Source organism: Alligator mississippiensis, chromosome 1 (assembly GCF_030867095.1).
Source record: "Alligator mississippiensis isolate rAllMis1 chromosome 1, rAllMis1, whole genome shotgun sequence".
In the NCBI taxonomy this organism is placed as follows: domain Eukaryota; kingdom Metazoa; phylum Chordata; order Crocodylia; family Alligatoridae; genus Alligator; species Alligator mississippiensis.
The window spans coordinates 450339996-450344539 of NC_081824.1; the positions used below are offsets into that span (position 1 = coordinate 450339996).

The window sequence follows — 4544 nt, forward strand, 5'->3', positions numbered from 1 at the left end:
TCCCTTCCCTTCCCTTCCCTTCCCTTCCCTTCCCTGGGGCGCGCTCTCGCTTGCTCGCTCTGGTGAACAAACGCGTTCCCCCAGCTACTGGTTGGCGGTCAACTTAGAGGTGGCCATCAGATCACCCCCGAGCGAGCAAGCGAGCCTGGGCTTTATGCAGGCTCAAGAGCCCCAGGCAGGGCTCTCAGCCTGTCATCGTAGGGTCTGCTTCCCTGACCTGTGATCGTGCGCGGCGGGCGTGCCTCTTCTCTGGACAGACTCTCTCCGGCTTCTACACATCACGCCCGTCCTTTTTGAATTGTGGAGCCAGCCCAAAACTGGACTCAGTACTCCAGCCGAGGCCGAGTACAAGGGGAGAAGGACGTCCCGCCCGCCCGGGATTTGCTCAAGAAGCATCTCTGAATGCAAGCCAGTGTTTGGGTCACTTGACTAGCTGGCAGCATCGCGCTGCAGACTTGACTCGGGCTTCCTTCCTTCCATTTGCCCCGGTCTCTGTCTACTGCTTTCATTTGACTTGTGCTTGCATGCGCCCCGCCGCTCACTCTGGCTTTGGTCGGCGGCGACAACACCGACGCTCGATGAAGGCAGCATCTGGTCTTAAGCGGCCTCACAGGCCGATGCAGAAGGAGGCTGCAAGGCCTGTCTGCCAGTAGCCAGGAAGGCCCCAGCCTCCCCAACCCACCCTCCGGGCGCTGCTTCCAGGCCCATGGCGGGCCCGGGCAGGCTGGGCGGGCTCCAGGCCCGCACCCCCCCGCCCGCCCAGGCCTGGGCCCTGCGGCCCCGGGCGGGGCCCCGGCCTCCCCCCAGCGGGAGGTGGCGGCAGAGGTGGGGCCGCGCTGCCTGCTGAGCAGGAGGGCGCGCATGCTCACTCCCTCCCCTGCCAGTGTGCTGGCCGCCTGGCGGCGGCAGCCCTTTGCGCACAGGGTTTTGCCCCCTGGGGCTGCCCAGGGGCCACGGCCTGGCCCTGCTGCCGCTGCCTTTGGAACCCAGAGAGGAGGAAGGCAGCGCTCTCCCTGAAGGGGAGCAGGTACTGGGCCCAGAGGCACTGTAATACCGGGCCGATGCGTGGAGGGGCTGGAGCAAGCTCTGAGGCCCGCTCCCGGCACCAAAAATGCGTTTAATGCATCGGTCCTCCCATCGAGGACGTATCAGCGATTAAAGTGATAAGAACAGATTGACTTTTATTAGTAGATGTTAAGGATTGTAAATCCAAAAAAGATGACAAACCCGATAGGGAAATACAGAGCGCCCGGGCGAGGGACTAACAATAGAAGGATGGGGGTGAGGTTGGGAACGCAACTAGGTTATATGCCATACAAAGTTAGCCAACTAAGCCAGGGGGTAAGGGGAGAGGGGAGGGGGGGGGTTTGTGATGCTGAGAGAAAAAGAGGATAGAAACACACATACCCGTGACAATGGTCCACAGTGGTGGAAAAGTGGTCCGAAGATGAAGTGTCTCAGTCTAGATATAGTCTATCGCGGGGGTCCTCTTCGGCTGGCGCTGGGTCGTTGTCTGTTGTTGATGAATCCTCTTGAAGCGAAGGTCCGTCTGGTGCAGAGGGGGGCGGTTCAGGCGGTCCCCTCCGGGTCCGGTCCGGTGGCTGTTCTCCTGGTGGGGTCCATGTACTGGAGGTGGCCCGTGATACGCTCCACGTAAATGTCGCGGGACCACCGGATGGTGTCGGACACCATGAGGCAGCGCATCAGCTTGGCGTAGCGGCGGGAGACGCGGCAGGCACGCAGGACGCTCTCGTTACTGGGGTCCCAGGCTCCGAGCTTTCCCACGATGAGCGCGTCGAATGTCACGTCGTAGCCGTGGCCCCTCAAGGTGTCGGCCAGTGGGGCGTATTTCTCCTGCTTGCGAGCCCGGGCGTCGGTGAGGGCTTGGCGTCTGTTCTAGAAAGGGATGGTGACATCCACGATGACGATCTTCTTCGCTTCCTCGTTGGTGACCACGATGTCGGGGCGCATCTGGCTCTCGCAACCTAGGACAGTGCGGTTGACGGAGACCTGCCCCGCGGCGGCCGGGATGGCCCTCACCAGCCGGTCCTGGACAGCGTTGTGGCGGAGCTGCCAGGCCCTGGCGTGCGGCTTGCAGCTGCACAGCACGTGGGGGAGGGTCTCGGCCGCGTAGCCGCACTGTCGGCACCTCTTGTCCCGGTGGCCGAAGCGGACGGCCCCTTAGAGAGGCAGGCAGTTGAGGCGGGTGCAGTGGAGGAAGCGCCAGTCCGCGAAGCGCGTGAAGCTCCCGCTAGGCATGAAGTGGTTGCTGGCGTCCCGCTTCTAGGTGGCGTCGAAGACCTTGCCCTGGTCGGGTTTGGCCCTCAGGTCGCCGGCGTATTAGTTGCGGACGGCGTCCTTCAGGAACCTCTCCAGGAAGGTCCTCGTGCGGGGCGTCACGGTCACGGAGTCGGCGTGCGGGGCTGGCTGCAGGGAGACTGCCAGCTCCCGGTGCTCCTCGGTCCAGGTCCAGGCGCAGCCGATGCGCTTCCCGAGGCGGCGCGTGGCGTTGCGGGCTCGGCTCCACAGCGAGGCAAAGTCCCTGCCGTTTTGGCTGAACTCGCCCTCCAGCGAGCCGCTGAGGAAGGTGGCCAAGTCACGTCCGGTGGGTTGCCTGCCGATCCTCTTGCGGACGGTCTCCTCCAGGGTGATGGCGGCGATTATACTTACCGTTGCATCCGGGCAGGTCAGGAGGCGGAAGGCGTGGGTGACCACGGCGATGTCGCTGACGTCTCCCATGCGGGGCACATTGGCACCCCCCTGCCGGTAGGGGATGTGCAGGACCTCGTTGCTGGCCCTCAGCGGCAGGTGCAGCCACTTCTTGAGCAGCCGTCGGATCTCGGCGTCCGCCTTCTTGAGGGGGGGTCTTGGGGACTGCCGAGCCTCTCAGGACTAAAGCGACGCGGGGGATGAGGAAAGTGTTCACCGCGCCGATCTTCTGCCACAGGGCCAGCAGGGAGAAGTCCGTTTTTTGTGCATCCTGCACAATGCTGTTAATGGTTTCCTCCGGCGTCTGCCTGGCCCGGTGGCAGGTGGTCGTCCCCAGGTGGCAGTAGGCCTCGTTGTCGCACAGGTGCCGCATTGCCTGGCTCTGGATCGTGAGGGTGGAGTCCAGGACGCGGCTCTTCTGCTTCCCGTCGAAGTGCAGGGAAGCGCACTTGGCGACGTTAAAGCGCAGGCCCATCCACCTGGCCGCCTCCGATGTCACGTCCAGCATCTGCTGCAGTTGGGTGGTGTCGGAGGCGAGGAGCACGAGGTTGTTGGCGTAGGCCAGGAGGCTCAACTTCTGGCCGTAGAGGTCGAGCCCGCCGGGGCCGCCTGCCACGGCTCGAAGGAGCGGTTCCATGGCCAGGTTGAAGATGATAGGGTTGAGGGGGCAGCCCTGTCTCACTCCCAACTGGATGGGGATCTCCGCGGTCTCCCCGTCGGTGGCACGGACGGTGGTGGTGCAGCCGTGGTAGAGCTCACGCACCAGGTCAATAACGCCGTCCGGCAGGCCCAGCTTGCGGAGGGTGTCAAAGATGTGACGGTGGGGCATGGACCTGAAGGCTTTGGAAATGTCCAGCCACGCCACTGCGCACTGCTTCTTGGTCCTCTGGGTGTTGTCCAGGGCCATCTGGAGGGTGAAATTGTGCTTGTAGCAGCCCTCCGTGGACATGAAACCCTTCTGGCTTCGGCTGACGGCTCCGCCTGTCACCGCCCAGTCGGTGATGCGGCCCGCCAAGCAGCCGGCATAGATTTTGGCGATGGTGGAGCACAGGGCAATGAGCCTCCAGTTGCCCGGGTCATTCGGGTCTCCCTTCTTGTGGATGAGGACCGTCATGGCCCTCTTCCAGGCGGCGGGCATGCGCCGGAACTCTCTGCACTTGTTGAAGAGAACAGAAAGAACAAGGTGAGATCACTAAAGATGAATATACCTCCTCTGCTCGTGCTTGTAGGGAGGCAGTTAGGCGGGCCAAAGCTACCATGGAGCTGAGGATGGCAACCCAAGTAAAGGACAACAAGAAATTGTTTTTTAGATATATTGGGAGTAAAAGGAAGGACCAGGGAGGAATAGGACCGCTGCTAAATGGGCAGAAACAATTGGTGACGGACAGGGGGGACAAGGCTGAACTCCTCAACGAGTTCTTTGCCTCAGTGTTGCTAAGTGAGGGGCACGACAAGTCTCTCACTGGGGTTGTAGAGAGGCAGCAGCAAAGCGCCAGACTTCCATACATAGATCCTGAGGTGGTGCAGAGTCACTTGGAAGAACTGGATGCCTTTTAAGTCGGCAGGCCCGGATGGGCTCCATCCGAGGGTGCTGAAGGCACTGGCCGACATCATTGCAGAGCCACTGGCAGGAATATTCGAATGCTCGTGGCGCACGGGCCAAGTCCCGGAGGACTGGAAAAGGGCCAACGTGGTCCCCATTTTCAAAAAGGGGAGGAAGGAGGACCCGGGCAACTATAGGCCGGTCAGTCTCACCTCCATCCTTGGTAAAGTATTTGGAAAAATTATCAAGGCTCACATTTGTGAGAGCCCGGCAGGGCAAATTATGCTGAGGG

The 4544-nt window shown here is 61.9% G+C and overlaps 1 pseudogene; it reads right to left on the reverse strand.

Annotated features, from left to right (window-relative positions):
• Positions 1–1020: 1020 nt before the first annotated feature.
• On the reverse strand, positions 1021–1195 carry LOC132247923 (U2 spliceosomal RNA; annotated as a pseudogene).
• Between the last annotated feature and the right edge of the window lie 3349 nt (positions 1196–4544).